This window comes from Eptesicus fuscus, chromosome 16, assembly GCF_027574615.1.
Source record: "Eptesicus fuscus isolate TK198812 chromosome 16, DD_ASM_mEF_20220401, whole genome shotgun sequence".
Classification (NCBI taxonomy): Eukaryota; Metazoa; Chordata; class Mammalia; order Chiroptera; family Vespertilionidae; genus Eptesicus; species Eptesicus fuscus.
The window spans coordinates 14284129-14296888 of NC_072488.1; the positions used below are offsets into that span (position 1 = coordinate 14284129).

Genomic DNA, 12760 nt, shown 5'->3' on the forward strand with positions numbered 1-12760 from the left:
GATAGAAACATCAATGATGAGAGAGAATCATTGATTGGCTGCCTCCTGCACGCCCCACACTTGGGATCAAGCCCACAACCCGGGCATCGAACCTGGGACTTTTCAGTCTGCAGGCCAGTGCTCTATCCACTAAGCCAAGCTGGCTAGGTCCCAAGGAGATTTTTTAGATTCTATTACAGTGTTTAAAATTATTGATTCTAAATTTACATCTTATTAAATATAACATCAAATCATTTTGTCTTAATCTGTAATTACTCTTTGCCACATGACCTCATGTAGTTTGGAGTTGAGAACACTAGACTTTGTAGTTCTAGGCCTAGCTCTGCCACTTACTTATTCTATAACCTTGGAAACTATATTAGTCTGTCTGATTAAAGAGAAACTTTGTATTCTAGAGGTAGACAAGATAAGCTGAATTTTAGCTGAATTTCCTCCCCTCCAAGTGAATGGATTTTGTACAGAGAATATAATTCATAAGGTGTGAGTAAAATAAAAACAAATATGATGTTCCTTCTTTACCTTCCTAAGACCCAGAGGGGGACAAAAGGGATGGGTTTCCACTCCATAACGAAATAGAGCTTTACAGTTTCTTACCACATAGGCAGGATACTACATAGGCAAGATGCAGTGGGGAAGGAACTGTCTGTGCCATGGGCTCAAAGAAGAAAGGCTAATTCAGCCTGTAGGTATTTTCAAGTTGGGGTTGAGGAATGCCCTGTGGCCTCAGCCTGGCCCGAAGAGAGCCAGCTGCTTGTGTACAAGAAACCCACCCTTACTCGTAAAACACTGCAAAAGCTGGTGACACTCTTACCTTTCAGATGAAGCATTTGTATCTATATTCATGTGGTGCATCTTAACCTAGCTATATCAGTTTGTTTTTAATAACAATAATCACAACCAATATTTACTAAGTATGTGCTCTGTACCAACCAATTTCTGCTCCCAAGTACTTTACATGTATTAACTAATTTGATTTTCACAGCCCCTTGACCGGTACTGCTGTTACCCCTATTTTTTATATTTGAGGCAGTAGCAGGTTGGAAATATCACAATTATTAAATGGCATATCTGGGATTCAAACCCAGATAATCAGGCTTTGGCTAATTTATGGGTGAGTCTGATGTTAAGTTTCATTCTAGGAGGCTTAGGATTCAAAAAGGAGATTTTCCTGGGAGTTCCTTACTGATATACCATGTTTCTTTATTTACTTTTCCGGGTTTCTTCATCAGTAAAATAGAGTTTCAAGAAACTAGGACCTTGAAGTGCTTCCTGTTGCAAAAGACTAAAATTTTGAACTCACAAATTTTAACACCTAAATTTTTCTTGTTACTACTTTTCAACAAATTTATTTTATTGCAGCATGAAAAATTTATCATAGATTTAATCTTACCTGTAGTCTTCAGTATGCACTAAACATTCTTGTGTTTCAGCCACACTATCCAGGATGGTACCCTCTAAACGCATATGGCATTGAGCACTTGCAGTATGTCAGTGCAAATTGAGATGCACTGTAGATTTAAAATACATGGCAGATTTCACAAATGTAGTATAAAAAAAAAGAATGTAAAGTTTATTAAACTTGTTCTTATTTTAATAAGCAAAGTTTTGCTTGTTAAACTTTGCTCTGGTTTATCTTGGCCCCACAATCTCATTAGTCCATGAACTGTGATCTGCATTGTTTAACCTGGTGAATTCCATGTTCTTTCTTTGTAAAACTGGGAAAATCTCTCCCTCCCAGGGCTGGGAAGATTGTCCAGTGAGATAAGATGGTTTCAAAAGAATGCAGTAATAGTATTTGACATACTATGGAGGAAGATACTCAGTAATTTTTTCTTTTTCTTTTCTGATTTTGAAGTGGTTGTCAGTAGAGACTTCTTATTACTTAATTTAAATATACTTTTGTAGTCTTTATTTGCTATAATAACTTGATTTTTAAAAAATGTTGACATCAATATTCATATGATTTTTAAAAGGTAAGTTTGCAGTTATTTCATTAGAATCTCCATAAAAAGTGAACTATCAAAGGACTAAAGTGTTTCTACAAAGTATTTTATTTCATGAGCTAAAAGCATACTCTGATTGTGGCGTTGAAAGGAAATGAAGTCTGGGAGGAATATTCTATACCTACCATTTTCTATATCATGTTGTTAAGGAAATGCAGTTAAACATTTTTTAATTGACTTTTTAATTTTGGTGTACATCTGTGAATGTTAAAATATGTATAGATTTGTGTAATCCCCACCACAATTAGGCTATAGAATAGTTTCATCACTCCAAAAAACTCCCTTGAGCCTGGCCGGTGTGGCTTAGTGATGGAGCGTCGATCTATGAACCAGGAGGTCACTGTTCAATTCCTGGTCAGGGCACATGCCTTGTTTGTAGGCTCGATCCCTAGTGGGGGGCGTGCAGGAGACAGCCTATCAGTGATTCTCTCTCATCATTGATGTTTCTATCACTCGTATCCCTCTCCCTTCCTCTATGAAGTAAAAAAAAAAAAAAAAAAAAAAAAAAATCACAAAAAACCACACACAAACTTCCTTGTGCTATCCCTTTATAGTCATACTAGAGGCCTGTTGCATGAAGAGATTCATGCAATAGGCCTTCCTTCCCTTGGCTTCCAGCACCGGTTTTCCTCCGGCACCCAGGACCCAGGCCTAGAGTCTGCCATCTTTGTCTTTGCTGCAGACTCCGGAGTCTGCAGTCTTGTCTTCGCTGTGGCACTCTGCTCCGGTAGATCCCTTCGCCCTTGCCCTCCCTCTCATAGCAGGCGTCCTGCCCCACCTGGCCACTCCAAGCCTGGAGCTGCTGGGTGGCTGCCATCTTTGGCCTTCTAATGTGCATACTCACTCTGATTGGCTGTGGGCGTAACAGAGGTATGGTCAGATTAAATGTTTGTCTATTATTAGGTAAGATTTTCTCTCTCACCCCAAGCAACCACTAGTCTATTTTCCTTTATGGTTGGATTAGTGGAGGCTACCAAAGGTAAAAATTTTATCAAATATGTTATCAACTAAGATAAAATATGAGAACTATCAAATAAAATAGTATATAGGAAAGCACTTAGCATATAGAGGCACCAGGTACTAAATAGAAAACAGTTTCATACATAAAATTAGGTCATTGGATAAAGCTTAACTGTATTCTTCTATAGAGTCAGTTTTGTGTAATCATTGATAACTTTTTTCTCCTGATTTAGAGCCATAGGCTTATTTTTGAAAGGCTTTTGTTACACCTGTTCCTGATTGCTGGAAATCCATGTTATTTAATGTCTTTTAACCTCTTGTTCTTCATGAGAAAAAGTGGTCAATAAAATCTATGCTCAGTTGGTTGGAGTGTTATCCCATACACCAAGGGCTGGTGGTTCGATTACCGGTCAGGGCACATACCCAGGTTGCAGGTTTGATCTCTCTTGGGCTGGGCCACATGTAGGAGGCAACCGATGGATGTTTCTCCTACTCCCCCCGCCCCTCTTTTAAATCAATACAAACATATCCTCAGGTTTATACTAACTTTTGCAGTAGTGTGGTTATCATGTCCCCTTGATTATCTGGATCTTCTCTTCCCTACCTCCTACCCCAAGCTCCCAGAATGGGAAGGTTGATCCTTAAAGCTTCACCTTTCTACTTTAATAACTTTTGATAAGTGTAATTTGAAATGTATCACCAATTTCTCTGTTTTGGGGTAGAGGGGAATACACCAGACCTATTTAACTTTATCTTAATATATCAGGATTCGTTTCACATTATGCCCATTTCATTAAATATGATTTTTTAAATTGATAATTGGGACATGTGGGCTGAATCTTTGCCAACCTCAGGGATTCCTTTTGAACTTGTATCCCTAAACTCCTACTATAATAGTGATTTTCTTTTTTTTACCTTTTTATCTTTTTTTTTTTTTTAAGTACACAGTGTTCTAATAACATCCTAGGTGATGGGATAGAATTGTTGTTCTACAAATTTAATTATGTGATCAAGTGCAGAAGCAGATTCAGTATGCTTTTGTTCTGGCTCACAAATCATCATGTACACTGGCCTTTATCATTCATTATTAGTGTTCAGAATATTAATAGAATCAGTAAGTTACAGGACTGGAAAGAATCTTTGACATCTAGTCAACTAATTCTTAATTCTATCTAACTCAAAGCCCCCTTTTTATAATATTTTGTCATATTCTTTTTAGTATCCTGGAAGGAAATTCATTGTTAATGAAATTTTTTATTCACATAATTAAAATAAATCAATATAATTCCCTCACTGTAATGTACTAGTAAAGAAAAATGTAATACAGTATGAGGTATGAGTATGCTAGAAGACAAAAAACAAAGAAAGAACCCAACAGATTTCTAAAATGCTGGTGTAGGGGGGTACTATTCCATGGTTAACCATCAACTAGACTCAGCTTTCTTATTTATTAGTAAAGAAGGAAGGGATGGGGATGAAAGGGCAGAAGGGAGGGTGCTGGATGAGGGGCTTGGTATTACCTTCTCAGAATTATACAAGTGTGGTTAGTAGTAGGGTTTGAACAGAGAGCCCAGGTTTATAATCTGCTATGCTGCTCTTGTGCATGCTTCTGAAGCCACTCTTTATAAGCAGAGAATGAATCCAATGGGTGATGAACCCAGGGAAGTTATGTAAGCAGTCAGTAGGTATAAAACTTGTTTCATGGTTTTTCTAAAAAGTTATATGAAAGCGTTTTCATTTTTAAATGGGATAGTTAACTGGATATTATATTTGACACGTTGCTGGCTGTGGAAATACAGATAATATATGGGATTACTCTTGGAATTAATCTGTTGGCTAAGGGAAGTTCTGTGATGTAGTGACAGCACAACTGTATCTTAAACCTTTGGCACACGGCAGCCTCCCAGTTAGTAAATGAAGATACTTGGGGGTCTTTCTGCTGGATACCGTGTAGATGGTAGATATGTGGACATGTGTAATACTCCAGAGGACATCCTATAGATTTATAGCCACCTCCTGAGCTCCCATGTTCTGACTTTGTGACCTTGGGCATAAACTTATTTCTTCATCTGTAAAATTCCTACCTTTTCTTTCTCACAGATTGCCACAGTGTCAAATAGTGTAAAGGAAAGTGGTGTACTGTACTGTGTGATATGCAAATGTAATGGATTTGTGTTAACTAAAAGCCTAGTATTCTCCCTCTCCAAGATTATAAAGTCATATTTTAATACTCTACAGTTTATGTATTATTATGGTTATTATTATTATTTTATTTTTTTAAAAAATATTTTATTGATTTTTTTACAGACAGGAAGAGAGAGAGGGATAGAGAGTTAGAAACATCGATGAGAGAGAAACATCGATCAGCTGCCTCCTGCACACCCCCTACTGGGGATGTGCCCGCAACCAAGGTACATGCCCTTGACCGGAATCGAACCTGGGACCCTTGAGTCCGCAGGCCAATGCTCTATCCACTGAGCCAAACCGGTTTCGGCATTATGGTTATTATTAATTAATTTACTTTAAATTTACTTTTCAATTACAGTTGCTATACAATATTATGTTAATTTCAGGTATATAACATAGTGATTAGACATTTATATAACTTTCTGACACCATAGTTATATCATTATATTTATAGGTATATTATTATAATGAAAACTCTAATCTGAATCTTATTTCATATCTTGAACCCAACAAATACTTCCTGTCTTGGAGACATGAGATGGCACGCATATTGTCCTCTCCCCAGCTCCTGTCTTCACCTGCTCAGCCCCCATCTCTGCTTGATTCATCCCCCCGTAAATATGCAACCAAAAATCCAAAACCAATACAAAACTCTTCTGTTTCAGTTTCACTACTTTACCTAGTCAAGGAAGACTTGTCTGGCCTTTCTAGTATAGTATACAGTCTTTATGACATTCTTTCATAGCCTTTATTATAATTTATTTCATATTTGAGTATGTAGGTTCCATGAAAATTCTGTAATCTACCTATGTACTTGTTGAAGGTAAAAGTATTATTTCCAAAATACAGTAAAATTGACACTCAGGGGAGATGTACTGTGTTGATCCTGCAGTCTAATCCTCCCTGATAGTCTGGTGTTTCCAGAGGTGCTTGGAGTAGAATACAATATGAAGCAACCCCAGCACCAGTTCAAATTTCTTTTTACTTTCAACATTTAATTTCTTGGGGGGAGCTTTGTCCTCTATAACTTCTGGAACGTTGCTTCTGAAGTTTATCAGTTATGTGGAATTCTGTAGTAACTTAACTTTGATACTTTTGACTATAGCATATACATTGAATTTGTTTTTCATCAAGGTTGCAGGTAATCAGGGCAGTGATATTTTAGAGAAAAACTGAGATATGGCAGGCTTTGCATGAAGAACTGATACTTCTGTGGTGTTTTGTTAAACATGTGAAAGACATTTTATGTTTTGTAAATAATTTTATTTTAAGAAGAGTGTAATTTACTCGCTTGTGGCAGCCTTGTGACTTTGTAATTTCTTTTTGGACTTCATGCTTTTGCTTAATTATTGATTTCTTTTTCTTATTATTGTTTTCTTGAGTATATATTTATGAAACTTTCTTTACATTAAGCAGCTATGCCTCATTAATGTAAACCTGGCTTTGCTTTGTGGGTCTTATGGTTGCTTTATTTCTTCTTTTTTTAATGTATTAGCAATCGTACTCTTTATAACCCCATTTTAGTGCTGTTAATAGGCACCTATCACCTTGATACTATTTTGGTATTTTCCTCTGCCTGGATCATGGATTCCCCCTTTCTTTTATAGTCTGGTATTTGTGCTACCCAAAAGTAATGTGTTTTATTGGGAAGCGTACAAGCTTTGGAGCTAAATGGATGCAGGTTTAAATCCTAGCTCTGCTGCAACCTTCCAGTTATATAGTCTGGGCATGTTTGAATGTTTCTGAGTTCACTTTCTTCAACTGCAAATGGGTATGCTTTTACTTACTTCCAGAGTTGTGAGGTTAGGAATATTTTATGTAAATCACTTTATATAGTATTTCTCACTCTCCTATATCTATTCTGAAAAGAGAGGTAGAGTGGACTAGACTGAGAATGAGAAGTCCAGGCCTGCCCTAAGGCCCCATCTATCTCAAAAAAGTATGTTGAGTTGTGATTTTTGTGAAGATCATCTGAGGAGTAAAACTACCAGGCAGTCTAGATATGGAATTCTCTTAGTAGTAAGGAAAAGTGAATCTGGACCTCCATTGCCTCATCTGGGACTTGAAGGGTTTGTCTAGGCCACTGGTTCCCAATGATGTTCTTTAATCTCTGAGGTAGGAGGGATCTAGGTCAGGGTGAGGAGTCAGGTCTGGGGGCAGAGGATAGGTCTGCTCGGATCTGCTCTGCTCTTGTTTTATATATGAGACTTCTTGGTGAGATTTTTAAATGAAGGGTTTGGTGCTCAAAAAGGTTTGCAAACCAGTGCAATAAGTTATTTCTACAGCTCCTTTCAACTGACTTTCCGTTGTAGGTGGTTTTAAAATAAAGTTTTAGAGATTGCTTTTATAATGTACTAGAGGCCCAGTGCACAAAATTCGTACACGGGAGTGGGGGACGTGTGTCCCTCAGCCCAACCTGCACCTGTGTGGGATCCCTTGTCACGTCCCGCGTGTTTCAGAGATTCCGTTCAAGTCCGGTTTCTGGAGAAGGCCGCAATCAAAATGAAGAGAAGCTAGAAAAGAATCAATTTGGGAAAATGTGGGGCCAGGTGGGAGCCCACCTCTAGTGGGAGGACTACTCCTGCTCTGGCCTTTGCTATCCCTTTTATTGGAGTTCTGAGATACACCCATTGCCCTTAGGCAGGTAATTCCAGTAACAGATTATCTTATCAATAAGGATTTACATGATTATTTGGTGGAGAAGTTGCCTCAGTTACCATTGTCTGAATTAGATAGGGAGTGGTTTGCTCTGACCTTTAGCTTCAAGGTTGACCAGCCTTCCCAGGTTCCCTTTTCACATAACTACCAAGTGACAATGTTCGGTTTCCGGCATGCACCCTCTCCAATCTGGGATCCCTCTCACAACCCAGGACTGCTGGCTCCCAGCCACTCTCCTGCCTGCCTGCCTGATTGCCCCTCACCGCTTCTGCCTGCCAGCCTGATCACCCCCTAACTACTCCCCTGCCAACCTGATCAACGCCTAACTGTCCTCCTCTGCTGGCCTGATTTCCCCTAACTGCCCTCCCCTGCCGGCTTGGTCACCCCTAACTACCCTCCCCTGCCGGCCTGCTCACCCCAACTGCCCTCCCTTGCCAGCCTGATTGCCATAACTGCCCTCCCCTGCAGGCCTGGTTGCCCCCAACTGCCTTTCCCTGCTGGCCATCTCGTGGCGGCCATCTTGTGTGTTGGAGTGATGGTCAATTTGCATATTACCTCTTTATTATATAGGATGCTTTATACTGTTGTGAAAACTACTTCCTTTTGTTCATCAAACAGAGTAATTATTGTAAGTTCTATAAATAATTTAGAGAGAGAGCAAAACATTGATGTGAGAGAGATACGTTAATTGATTGCCTGCTGTATGTGTCCCAATGTTCTTTCACTGACATTTAGAACATTTTTTTTTTAACTTCCAAAACAAACTTCATACTCATTAGCAGTCACCCACATTCCACCTGCCTCCAGTCCTAGGGAACCACTAATCTACTTTCTGTCCCAATAGATTTTCCTGTTCTGGCCATTTTATGTAAATGAAATCATACACTATATGGACTTTTGTGACTGGCTTCTTTCACTTAACGTAATGTTGTCAAAGTTAATCTATGTTGAAGCATGTATCAAGTACTTCATTCCTTTTTTTGTTGAATGATATTCACTGATGGCTGTTCCACTTTTTATATTCATTTTTCAAATGAAGGATATTTCTACCTTTTGACTATTAAGAATTATGCTGCTATGAACATTCATGTATATGTTTTTGTGTAGCCATATATTTTCATTTAACTTAGGTAAATGAAGTGGAATTGATGGGTTATATAGTGCTCTGTATTTAACACTTGGAGGACTATAATAAGTAATTCAAATAAGGGAGGTAGTCTTGAATAACAGGTAGGATGTACAATAGAATTATACTAACCAGTCTTTCTGAGATGGGTTTCATATATAGTGTTCCACTTAGTGTAGGTGTATGTGGTTTTAACTTTTACATCTTATAAGGAAACTTTGTGCAATAACAGGAAATTGTTGAAATGTAGTGAGTGTGCTTGCCATTTACACAGAAAATAAATGGTGACTTTTCATTAAAAAATACTTGCTGTTAATAATTCATATTGTTGGAAACAATTTGGAAGAAATAAAACTGAACAGAAATCCTGAGATCTTGGAAAAACTTCCTCTTAACTAATGACTGTACAGTGTGCACTATAGGGAATAAATAATGTTAAGAGATCAGCCTCTTTAGCTTGACTGAGTACTATTCTTCCAGGCTCAGGTCTTGCTTGCATCTTAATTCCTCTGAATGTTTTAGTTGATTGACTTAGCCATCTCTGATCCCTTCCAAATGGAAAGAACACTGAGGTAGTAACTGGAGATGAGAGGGCTTAGCCTATCACTGGCTGTGCCACTATGAGCACAAGTCAGGTCCCTCAACTTTTCTGTCCCCCACTTTCTTCATTGGGGTAATGAGAGAATCATCTGTGAAACGAAAAGATGTTTGAAGCTCAGTGATCTTTTTAAAAAATATTTTTTACTTTTCAATTACAGTTGACATACAATATATTAGTTTCAGTTGTACAACCTAGTGATTAGACATTTATATAACTTACAGGGTAAACACCCTGATAAATCTAGTACTCATCTGACACTGTACGTAATTATTATAATACTAGAGGCCCAGCATGCACGAAATCGTGAGTGAGTAGCTCACTTCCGCTTGCCTCAACTGGCCGCCCCACCCATCACTGCTGGTAGCTCGTGCCCCACCCTCCGCCACTCATAGCTCTCCGCCACTTGTAGCTGTCTGCCGCTCGTAGCCATCGGCCACTAGTAGCCCTCCACTGCTCATAGCTCTCTGCCGCCAGTAGCTCAATGCCCCGCCCTCCGCCGCTCATAGCTCTCCGCTGCTAGTAGCTTGCGCCCTGCCCCACCCACAGTGAGAGCTGCTGCTTGTTTGGTCATGACGGCATTATGGCGTGATGGCCACGGGCCTTTTATTAGTATAGATTACTAGTAGCCCTGTACACAAATTTGTGTGCCAGTAGGTCGTTGCCCCCCACCTGTAGCTCTCGGCCCGCTGCCCCGCCCTCCTGTGGCTCCCTCCTCCACCCATCATAGCTTGCTGCCCTGCCCTCCTGTAGCTCCCCCCACCCCCTCCCCCTTTCCCTGCCTCATAGCTTGCTGCCCTGCCCCCTCCTGTAGCTCTCTGCTGCCTGCTTATAGTTCGCTGCCCCATCTTCCCTGCAGGTCGTCATTACGCCTCAGGGGATAAAAGATAATTAGCATATTCCTCTCTTATTATATAGGATGACTATATTCCCTATGCTGTACTTTACATGCCCATGACTATTCTGTAACTATCAAATTGTCCTTCTTTATCCCTTCACCTTTTTCACACATTCTCCCAAACCCCCTCCCATCTGACAACGGACATAATGCTTTCTGTATTTATGAGTTGGTTTTTGTGGTCTTAATTCTAGCTCTAGACTTATAAGATTTTACAAACTGATTGTCACACATACTGATTTTCCATGAATTTGACATTTAATATATGCTCTCTTGTATTGTTTCCCTCTCTCCCTCCTTTTCAAATTTGTTCTCTCTCCACCTAGATGATATGCCCTAGGAAGGTAAAGACTCTTACTATTCTTTGTAGTATCTGAAGATGGTTACTTTTGAATGGTGCAAATGTTATATGAGTGTGTGTGTTGTGTGTGTGTGTGTGTGTGTGTGTGTGTGTGTTTAGGCAATTACTTTATTTCTTTGTGATTATATTTTCTCTTCAGTGTACTAGTATGAGTTTTTAATGGCCGTGGAATGACTCTAATTGGTAGTCATTCTTTGTTTAGATGAAATGATTGAAATAACTTAGTAAATTTAGGCAGATATTTTAACTTTTTCCCTTTTCTCTTTTTAAAAGTATGCTTTTAACTAAAGTAAACAATGGTATAGTCAGAAATGAACATTTCTGGGCTCTTACTTTACATATAGGAAGAGTTTCAATAAACTCATTTGCTTTCTGACAGTCTGTGTACCTTCATTACTTGGTTCTTTACTTATAAATTTCATTTGCTGTTTCTATGTCTCATGAAGGGAAAGCAAAACATGAGCTTAAATTTCAAGTTGACAGAGAGAAATGCTGTGAAGTAAATTGAATGATGTTTTTAAGTGACTGTTTTTAGGCCAAGGATCCTTGGGGGTGCTGGTGTGTTTTAGTTTACCTAGGGTACTTTATCATTCATATTTCAGTTTACATTGTCAGTGGTTTTTAATTTGTAAAAATTTACTTTGAGTTCAAAGTATGGCAAACAGTAATTTGGCCACAAGGTAGGGTTCTTTCTTCTTCAACATTTAATCATTTTATCTTTGACTAGAGGCCTGGTGCACGAAATTCGTGCATGGGAGGTGTGTGTCTCTCAGCCCAGCCTGCATCCTCTACAAACTGGGAACCCTTGAGGGATGTCTGACTGCCCGTTTAGGCCCGATCCTACCAGACATCCCTCTCACAATCCAGGACTGCTGGCTCCCAACTGCTCGCCTGCCTGCCTTTCTGATTGCCCCTAACTGCTTCTGCCTGCCAGCGTGATCACCCCCTAACCACTCCCCTGCTAGCCTGATTGATGCCTAACTGCTCCCCTGCTAGCCTATTTGCCCCTCACTGCCCTCCCCTGCTGGCCTGGTCACCCCTAATTGCCCTCCCTTCCAGCCTGGTCACCCCTAACTGCCCTCCCCTGCCGGCCTGGTCCCCCCAACTGCCCTCCCTTAGCAGGCCTGGTCCCTCCCAACTCTCCCCTGCAGGCCTGGGTTCCCCCCAACTGCCCTTCCTGCAGGCCCAGTCACCCTCAACTTCCCTCTCTTGCAGGCCTGGTCCCCCCCAACTGCTCTCCCCTGCAGGCCTGGGTCCCCCCCAACTGCCCTTCCCTGCAGGCCTGGTCACCCCCAACTTCCCTCCTCTGCCCACCTGGGCACCCCTAACTGCCCTCCCCTGCAGGCTTGATCATCCCCAGCTTGTGTCCACATGGGGGCAGCCATTTTGACCACATGGGGGCAGCCATCTTGTGTGTTGGAGTGACAGTCAATTTACATATTACTCTTTTATTAGATAGGATTATGGAGTCATGGAAAAACAGGCATAACTGGCATTGCTGGTAAGCGGATACAGTTTGGCTATGCTTAAACTGCTTTTCTTCCCCTCCTTTTCTCCCCCTTTGTCCCTTCTTTATTTTGTGCTATGTATCATATGAAAATGTTCTCTTTTAAAAACATTACAGAAAATCTGTTTCCTCTTTGACCACCATCCTTAGTCACAGCTCTTTCATCTTCATAAAAGTGGCCATAGTACCATTGGTGTGAATCCTTCTACACAGTCTTATGTGTATTCACATTTATCTTTATAGTAAACCATATAGTATAGGGCAGTTTTTGGTAGGGGGGATGTGGTTCCCCTTTCCAAAATGATGTATTTTTAACCTAGCAATGTATCTTGGGAGAGCTGTTCATGTTAGAAAATATAGCTTGACCTTATTCTTTCCAGCTGCTACATAGTGTTTCATAATGTTGAATGTACCATTTATTTAGCTGTTCATTTATGTTTCTGATATTTTTGTTACAGACAG

At 40.0% G+C, this 12760-nt stretch overlaps 1 protein-coding gene across 2 annotated transcripts in view; it reads left to right on the forward strand.

Moving 5' to 3' along the window:
* The window catches only part of LCLAT1 (lysocardiolipin acyltransferase 1), a 130145-nt gene that overhangs the window by 25563 nt on the left and 91822 nt on the right, over window positions 1-12760 (forward strand). The gene's annotated exons all lie outside the window — the stretch shown is intronic.